Raw genomic sequence first — 10,000 nt, 5'->3', positions numbered from 1 at the left:
AAGAGACCGATGACCATCCCGGCTGCCGGGGGGCCCGGGCAGCTGACCACGCGCGATGCTGGTAGTAGACGACGGCGAGCGACGAGCGACGACGATCACTACCACGGTGGATCGCACACAAACGCAACGATGGCAACGATGAGTTGCTCCTCTTCCCCCCGTGCCGCTCGTGGTCATGGCCACAAACACCTACACGGCTTTACCGAGCCCTCCACTGTTCGATTGGCCTTCCACAACTCTTTTCCCGAACATCGGCATCATCTTCTTCCGCCTTTTTTTTTCTTCTTCGTCTGCTTTTCTTGTTCGTTTCATTTCACGATCACGGCCACTGTGGCCGGACGGTTGGCCAAAGGTTGGAGAAAGAAGAAAGCACGAACCATCATCGCCGTCACTCGTGTGAATGATCGGTTATCCACCGTCGCCGCCGCCACCACCAACCGTCTCCACCGCCAGCGCGAAGGTTCGTCGCTTGCCCAGCTCAGCTTGTTCGTTTGTTTTCGGCTTCGCGGATCGCGATCGGGTTCGTCGTCTTGGGGATTCGTCTTCGATTCCGTCTTGTTGTTTATGTTTTTCTCTCTCTATTTTCTCTCTCTCTCTCTTTCTCTCTCTTTCCACCTCCACTGGCAGCAGCATCATCGATCTATCCGCACGCACGCATCCGTGAAGAGAAGGAAGTACGTTCGTTGGTGCGGCGGAGTGGAGCATGTTTCTGGGGCCGGGTGGACTGGTAACCAGCCAGCCAGCCAGCCGGGAGGGTGTCTTTCCTTTGCGTGTGTGTGTTGGATTAATTTAAATAATTTTCAAATATTTTTTCCTCTCCCAACTCCCATCGTTGTCGTCGTCGTCGTGCTCGTGGTGGCAGGAAGCATCAGCGCATGTGTGTGTATCGAGGGTGTAGGGAGGGGTGAAAGGGGGTTCCGAGAGCAAATTCGAAGGTTTTCACCGCAACTATGCCGCCGCTGCCGTCGTCGCCGCTTTGCAACAACCGTTGCTGCCGTTCGCGGTGTGCGCGACTCGCGAGATTTGCTCGCTTATTATCTCTCTCTCTCTCTCTCTCTCTCTCTTTCCTTCTCTGTCGTCTCCGTGCGTACCGCCGCTGGCCATACACACACTTTCCCTCGATCATCCACACACGCACAAGCGCTGATGCCGGAATTGGTACGAAAGGTCGAATCCCGAATCGAAGCTGCGCCGTAAAATCAATCGCCAACACTCAACTTTTGGGAGCTCCGATGATCATCATCATCATCATCACCGTCATCGTGATCAGCATCTCCGGCAGGGCCGTGCTCTTCCCTTTGTTACCGGGGGGGTTGCGATCGAGGGGGTGGGCAGCCCAACGCCCAACGAAAAAAAAACCGAAAAATAATGAAAAATAAGGGGAAGGGCGTCGATGATAATAACAATAATAATGTCACCCAGGCTGGCAGATGATTTCGAATGCTAATCGGCAATCGGCTTTCGATCGGATTGATCCCCCTCCCCCCCGCCCCCTTTGGCCACCAGGGACCACGGGAAAACGCACAACGAAAGTTGTGTGTCAAAATTAGAATTTTAAAGTAGTCAACCCCAAAGTCAGGCGTGATCGGTCCGCGTAGGGGTTCCCGAAAAAGGCGCCCATGCCAGTGATTAGGAGCACTTTCACCGGGCGCATCCTGGAACAGCACTTGGGCGTCATCTGGGATCGAAATCATCAAATCGAAATACGGGATGACGCTGGTGGTGGTGGTGGTGGTGGTGGTGGCTGGGAGGTTTATTGGTTATTTATGGCGCTGGATTCTTCTGTTTCCTGCGTGTGGGAAGGATAGTGTGCCCTTTTTCTTTCATTTCAACGGCGAACGGCGTTGGCTTCCTTGCGCGCGAAACTGGGTCATCCCAAAATCCCAATAATGGCCGGTTTTTTGGTACCGATTTGCATTTCCTTCCATTACTTTATCAAAAGCTGAGAATGTTCTTAATTGTGAATGAATAATTCATCCGCGGCTCCTGGCTTCCTCCTACTGCTGCTGGGCGCGATCCATTAGCGGCAGAGTGCAGGAGCAGCAGTAGCAGTAGTAGCAGTAGAAGGAGCAGTTAGTTCGAGTTCACGAGGAATCTCGCGGGCTGCCGGAAATGTGGCTTCCCGGCTTTTGAGGAGGTCACATAGTCAACGGCCCCCTTGATAGTATTACTTAAATTTGTCGGTAAAAAAACCGTTATCTGTCGATCTATCGATGAGTTTGGTTCTCGCTTCGGTCGCTAGACCTACTTAATATCGGAGTAATTCGAGAGATGCAAATGAACCACTCCGATCGATTTATTGATTTCACTCAAAACAGGAATGAAGATATTTTGCTGCATCGAAAAAACTAGATGTTGGAATCCGTATCGTCATAGAAATATGCGAAAGTGTATAAAACTAAAAGCCAACAACAAGAAACGACAGCTCGCGAATACGAGTTTGACAGTGCAAATGACAGCTGCGCCGAAGCGATGAATACTAGATCGCAATGAACCGTAGTTTAGAGGATATTGTTTACATTACTGCTGCTGCTGCTGCTGCTGCTGCTGTAGATAAGATCTAGGGCAGTGGATCGCAGGCAAACAGTGCTATCTATTGTCACCAACCTTTTTCGGGTGGTTGCATCGCCACACAAACACACACACACATGGACTAATGTCCGCGGACAACGGGTGGCAATTAGTTAGGTTAAGTTTCTCCTGCAGCATATAGAGTGCTCTGGAAGTTGGGGAATTTGGGGGATAGAAGGGATCGGTTCCGATATCGGAACCGATTGGGGTGCCCGCCCGTGTTTGGTTCCATAGCGAACACATCACACCACAACAACACGTTTTGTAGCTGATGTTGATGTTGTTTCCTTTTCTTTCTCTTCTTTTCCTTGTCGGATGTTGCTGCTACTTTCGGGGTAGCTCCGATAGCGAACTCCGTGGACCCCATCACTAGCTTTTCCCGCTGTTTCTCTCTCTCTCTCTCTCTCTCTCTTCGTCTCTGTCTCTGTCCCACTCTGACTTCTCTTCGATCTTCGAACGATCGACCCGTTTTCTAATCAAGCCACCCCGAGTTCCAACCTCCCCCCCCCCCCCCCCCCCTGCACACCCCCTAATTGGGGGATTTTTGTGAGGATTTGGGAAGGTTCGGGGTAGGGACCAGGAGCCAAGGGGGGATTTTCGGTTGGCCCCCCCTCAATTTTGGGAGTCATCGTTGATCCCACCGGGTTTTTGGGGTGGTTCGGTTGTCGGTGGCAGTGTGTGTGTGTGTGGATGCTGTCTTTCGAAAGTACGCCCCTCGTGCGTTCGATTCCTTTCCAGTCTTCCAACCAAACACCACATCAATGGCAGCTCTATCTGGCCCCTCGGTGCCTGTGTCCGGTGCGGTGTTGCTGCTGCTGCTGTTGAAGCAGCGCAGGTCAGCGCAGAGTGAAGCGGACAAAGCATCATCCAGGCGCATTCTCCTCTTTCAAATCGTTTACTCCCTCGAAGCGAAGTGAAAAAGAAACACGCTCGCTACATCCACACACACACACACACCCGTTTCAGAGGCCACGGCACAGGCACAAGAGTGGAAGAAAAAGGCCAACCAGCATTCCCGAATTCCCGTTCCGGGCAGTCGTCCGAGTTGACGACCATCCCAATCGAGCAGCCCAATCGCGGCCCAAAAGCGCCAAAAACCCCGTCGTCGTCTCTCCGTCGCAGTCGTCGCAATGCCGGGAGAAATGCCGGGAGACGCCGCCGGACGCCAGGAACAAAGGAAGAAACCCAACGGGAAAGGGAAAAAGGGGGGAAAACTGGTGGTGAAGATTTTCGGTGATTGGGGGCCTTTTATTGATCCCGGGAGCGTCGTCGCCGTCGATTCTGCGTCGATCGATCGCACGATTTTTTTCTCTCTCTCTGTCGATCGTACGTCGATCGTTTCGCGCCGCCACCGCGCTTATTAGGGGCGGTTCGGGGCCGGGAACACTAATTGTGACCTTCGCGCCGTCGCCTCCTTTGTACACCCGGGGCCCGGTTTCGCCGGAAGCCAACCATCTCCGGGACCTTCCTCGCTCCTTCTTTTTTTTTCTTTTCGTGGCCCGTTTGTGCCGATGCCTTTGTTGTTGTTGCTGCTGTTGTTGGTGGTGGTGGCGCAGGAGGCTCCAGACCGACCCGCGGACGACAGCAGATTGACGGCGACCCAGTGAACTTCTTGGAGGCGGACACGAAGCGAAGCGAAGACGAACGGCAAGAGAAGCATTGGTGGAAGGGAAAGGGGGCAAGGTGAAGGAAGGGGGGGGGGGGGGGCACACAAATTGAAAAGCGCGAAAATCAAGCAATCAGCTGCCAAATGCGCCCGCTGGCCCCTGCGGGGGGCGGAGGTTCCTGGTCCGGTCATATGCGGGTCCGCTACCGGGCTCTAATCGTGAGCCCGCGGTGTGCTCGACGGGACCCGGAGACGGGCCCATTCTGCTCCTCAAACCCACCACCACCACTCCCGGGTACGATGAAGCTTTTTACGGGAGAATGGGAAAGGGAAGTCGCTGTCAAATAAATATTCTCCAGCATCTTTCCCGGTGGGTCAGCCTCGCCGATGGTGGATGAGCGGGCAGAGAGCTGAGCAGAGAGCAGAGAGGGGCTGGTCGATAGAGATTATTACTGGGTCAAATTAGTGAAGGCACGAATTATGGGGCCCCCGGACCGGTGGAGAGACAGGGGCAGAGAAATGGGAGAAAGAATGATATGCCGGGAGTCGGTCCGGCTGGCGACTGGCCGTGCGAAACGGGACACCACCATCAGCAGCAACAGCAGCAGCAGCGCAGGAAATCCGATCCATATAGCGTGTGTGTGTGTGTGTGCCAGAGCGCGAGCGCGGAACGGAAACCGCCATCGAACGGCCGCCATAGTGCGTTTGTTTGGTGTCCCAGGGAGGGTGGATGGGGGGGTGGAACGGTGAATGGGGAAATGGTTCGTGAACTTTGGGTGCCCCAGACCAACCAACCAACCAACCGGGGACGGAGGGAGGCCAGCTAGCGGGACTTTTGGACGTCCAGAGGATGCACGGCAAGCGCGTGTTCCGTGGTGGACCAGTAGATGAGGAAGAACTTGGCGTTTTTTGGTCCTTTTTTTCTGTTTCATCCCCCCAAAAACAAACGTGTGATTGAAGTCGAGCTTCATGTTTGATAGATTGTTGCGATGCAATCATCAAACAGCGATCGCGTGCCAGCAACAAAACAAAGTGATTTTAAAGGCCGGTGAGGAAATTGAAATTTGAAACAGGAGTTACCAGTTATAAGCATAAAGGTACTCAGCCCTGTCGTGAAGGACAAAACAAATACCTTCACTTCACAATAAGTGACTGCTTAGTGTATTATTTATAACATTTTTTTTTCTAGACCTAAAATTGTTGAGCTGTGAGGAGCTGAAAAGTCAATCTTACGGGGAGGTTTAGTAACCTTCTTTCAGTTGCAGAATACGGGTATCCTCTGTTGATTAAAGCTTATGCTCAAATACAAAAAAAAAAAAAACGAAAACTGGTATCAATAATGTAGAAGTGGAGATTTGAACGTTAAAGGCAAAAAAACGTTCGAATCAAGCAAAAAAACAAAAACAAAGAAGATAAAGTTTGGAAGAAATTCGTGCTCTACAACCATCGGGAAACTGGCCAAACAATTGGTGGAGAACGTTATCGAACACAAACCAGACAATAACAGACAAGATAAACTGATTTTTCATGATGATATCACTCCACTACAGGATGAAAAACTGGTAAAAAAATGTTTACTAACTGTGGGATGAGAAGTGATAATTTCCTTGCTAGCAAAAAATGTATATATCTGGCTGCACTCTTTATGAAAGGATCGAAAAATGAGTATTTGGGTGTATTGCTTCAATAGATGAAGGTTTTTTTTTCAGAAATTTCAGGAAAGATGCGAAAAAGTAGTGGCCAACGGTGGCCAATATTTTGAAGAATACAAAAAAAATTGATGTAGTGCACATTCATCGTTAAACGAGCCTCCGTCCACAGCGTTCTGTTGATCGAAGCGGAAGCAACAGTGGATGTGTGTGTGCCTCTAGCAAACTACCAGCAAAGAGTAAATCAGAAAGTTCCACTTCGGGGGAAACACAAATTATCGTGATAAAAATTTGCAAAACTTTTCATCTCTTCACCGCTGCCTCCTTGGATGGCCGGGTCCTTGGGGCCCCGTTTGACATCCTTGGCGGATGTCTGCAACAAATGGACTACTTGGATAGTGGTGGGAAGCTGCTTTGCGTTTTGCTGGACCACCCCGCTGTAGAACCGCAGCGACCGCAGGGCCGAGGTAGCTTGTTAGTTAGTAGTTTGCGAGGGAATTACGCTTTGTAATGGCCACTGTAAGTGTTATGCTTATTTGAGTTGGAACGTTGGCTAAAGTTCCGAGCCGGGAACGAGAAACTTTGCCGTTGCTGGTTACTGGTTTGGTGTTGACCGTCTTTCCTGCATCGACGAGCGTTGTTGGGAATGAAATAAAGTTTTATTGCATCAAGGCCATTCGACGGTAAACGGAAACGGAAGCCTCCTTATGCTTAGGAGCACCCACCCATTCATCAGACTTTAAATGGGTATTCGTTGAAGGTGTCTCTTGGCGAAGAAAAGCCGAGGAAACTCGGTCCCACCATGGCACGCGTCGGTATTGTTGGACAGTCCATTCAAGTCCATTCAGTGTTTTGTCTCTTTTATGTCGACGTTATGTTAAGTATTAGCCAGCGTCAGTCCGGATAGATCAATCATGCCTGATCGGTGGTTTGCCAACCATCTGACCACCTTCATGACAAGCGTGCAATTCGCGGGTACACATCCCCTTGGCCCTTCGTTGCGACCGTTTGCATTGCGTTGCAACGCCGTTGAAGAAAGTGAAACACTGACTCCCGCCCTACCATCTCCGGTAATTGGCCAGTGGGGAGGGGCCCAGTGGGCAGCTCTATCGGTTTAGATGTGGCCACGAAGTCCGTGAGGTCTCAGCAGAGAGAGAGAGAGAGAGAGACGAGAGGGTGAATGTGAACACCAAGCAGCGGGACAATTACTGGCGGGGCGAACTGTAACCGTTTAGTGGGAATCCATTTTCCCACCCATCCGAGGCCCACCCAGAGGCGAACATGGTGCTGTTCGTGAAAGGGGGGAGAGGTAGGTAAGGTCCCAGGTCCCCGAACACCGATGGTGACGATCGTGGAAAATTGGAAAATAATTGTGCACTGGTCAGTGTTAGAGAGGCGGGAAGGGTTACTCCAGGGCATGGCCGACACTAGCGGGCTTTCCTCCCCTCCCCGGGGGTGAAATGTGGCCTCCGGCGTGGTCTACGATCGCACGACACGACACCACGGTACCAGGGCTAAGTGCCCGGTCGCGATGCCCGGTCGCGGTGCGTGCCGATGGTCGGTCGTCCAGGATGATGGATCTTTGTTTCTTCGTCTTTTCCTTCATTGGTGGCCCCCGTCTTTTTGCTTTGGTTTCGGAAAACTAGCCTGACCGACTAGCCGGCAGGCAGGCCAACAGCAGCAGCAGCAGCAGCAGCCTAGCGCCGCGGCCACCGATACCGGTCGAAATGGAAATGGACTCCCATTTCCAGCGGTTGGCGAAGAGAAAACGCGGGCACAAGAAAATTAAAAGTACATCCGACCGATTGGCCACCATGTGTGCGTGTGTGTGTGTGTGTGTGTGCCGGGCCATGGTTTTGCCCCGGGCGGCTTGGCCTGGCCTGGCCCGGCTATGGCCTGGCACTGGCCTGCCTCTGGCTGATCCTGGTCAGCTTCATCATACTTTCTCAAAAATTGCCATTCGGCCACACGTCGAACGGTGGTGTGGGAGGTCGGTTGCAGGAGAGGCGGTGCGTAGTGCTCGCCGCAATCGCCGAGACTTGCGAATCGTTTGCCATTGAACTGGAGCGAATCAATTTTCAAACCCCCCCGCCCCTACTTCGCTTCGCTTCGGTTCGATGTAGTGCAAAGGCGACTGGTAAGGGGATGGGGCGTCCGATTTTCCAGGGCATTCCGACCCCTTGTGCTGGCCATTAGTAGCGGTTGCTTACCCCTTTCCCCGGTTCGGCGCAATTGGTGCAATTCAAAGGACCGGAGGAGGATCCGCGTTCGATCGAATCGATCTGTAGAAAGGCGGCTTTAAGCGGATCATCCTCTGCTACTAATGTCAGTTCGTTGAATTTTTGAGATGCGTGTGGAGGTGTTGGGGGTGAAAATTTGATTGACGTCATGATGGACGTCGATGTTCGATGGACGCGATGGAAATCGTGGAGCTAAAGTCGGACGCCAGCACGGGAAGTGGTTATCGCTGATATTCAATTTGTGAATGGTGTGGACGCATTGAAAGGAGTCTTCGGGCGATGCTGGTCATGAATAGGTCCAAAAATAAAGCGGGCCCTCCTTTACAATCCGCAAAAAAGGGAACAGAGTCTCTGAAAACTCGTCCAATGGAAGACTTTGACTTTAGTGTAACAGCATCTACGTCATCATGACTACCAACCGAGACAAGATGTATTGTAAGTTGGTTCGGGAAGAGAAGATGCCCGTTATGACAATGTCCAAAGGCATCCCCTTGATGGGGGCCGAGAGCTGTAGGCTGCTGGTGGTGACCATCATCAATGAGTGGAGTCCAGTAGGAAGCTAAAAATAATAAAAAGAAAAGAAAGAAAAACGAACAAAACCGAAGCCACCAGCAGGCCCACAGAAATGGTGACACTTTCTCAGCCTCTACATATGCCACACTGCGACTTTGCGTCCCTCAACCCCTCCTCCCTCCCACCGGGAGGCCAACCCCGATTCGTTTGCATTTAAATAGTGCCGTTTGAAGCCCAAGCGATGGGTTGTGTGGAGTGTGTGGGCCTCGATTGGATTGGATTTTAAGCGAAAGTTCCAACAGCACCCCTCAGTGACCAGCAGCAGCAGCGGTGGCCAGGCTGTGTGTCATTGGCTTCTCTGGCAGCTCGCACGAATGCAGGCAATACGCACGCGAGAATATGCACCGGATGCACTTTTGCTGACATCGATCCGCCCGGTGGGGTGGGGGCCATCCTTTCGCATGCCTAAGCACTGATGCCATCGGGACAGAGAGTAGGATTGTGGAATGGTCAAGTTATTAAGAGTGCAAACCGCGATGCTCGTCTGTTGGACAACTTTGTCTTTTCAAGTTGAACTACTAAATGCAATCAGATAGATTGGAGATATCGGAATCGATTTGCTTCGTTGCGATGCTGCTTTGTTACATTCATTTTCAATTTGATTGTTGCTCAATCTGTACATCAAAAGAGGCTTTTGTGATTACATTGTGGCTGTGGATTGTATATTTCTTTTCAGTTTTGAAACGTTTATGCTACCTACCAATCAAAATTGAAGATGTTTTATTTCGTGTTTTAATTCACTCTTATCTACTTTCATCTTTTATGTAGTATTATTTATTTTAAGTGGTTTATTACGAACGGAGCCGGATTTATTCAATAGGAGAATTGAATGCTAAATAAATAACAGTGAATGCAACATTCTGCTAGCATGCTGCTTGCATTGCAACAATCTTATTAACTACATTTATTGAGTTGTTCTGATATTTTGTTTACTTTACATTACTAACAGTAATCCTTCTGATTGTTTCGTGTATTTATCATCTACTTGTTTCATTGAAATCCCAATGTATTGCTGACAATTCGATTTCTACATAGTTTTAGATTTAATCTTTAGATTAATATACTTTTATACCATCTTGCATCCGTTTTTTCTATTAAGTTTATTACCACAAATTTTTTTGTTCAGCTTATATAGTTTTTCGAACAAGTTAATACTACTGTAAACTACTAATAGAGTTGTTGCATTGTTGCGCATGTTTTTCATTTACCTTCCTCTCTTGTGTCTACTAATAGTTTGACAACCTGTTACAGACATTTTGCGATAAAAATGATGAATAACGATGATGATCATCAGTTTTCTCTCAACATTATTGGTTTCTTTTCGAAGCTTGTTCAACTAAAGTGCTTTGAAATGAATCGAT

At 50.1% G+C, this 10,000-nt stretch overlaps 1 protein-coding gene across 1 annotated transcript in view; it reads right to left on the bottom strand.

The window, feature by feature from the left end:
- LOC125950273 (transmembrane and coiled-coil domains protein 2) overlaps positions 1-10,000 on the bottom strand; it is a 300,863-nt gene that overhangs the window by 179,289 nt on the left and 111,574 nt on the right. The window lies entirely within an intron of this gene.

The sequence above is a fragment of the Anopheles darlingi genome, chromosome 2 (assembly GCF_943734745.1).
Source record: "Anopheles darlingi chromosome 2, idAnoDarlMG_H_01, whole genome shotgun sequence".
NCBI lineage: Eukaryota > Metazoa > Arthropoda > Insecta > Diptera > Culicidae > Anopheles > Anopheles darlingi.
The sequence above is the reverse complement of the archived record's forward strand: the minus strand, read 5'-3'. Positions and strand labels throughout refer to the sequence as shown.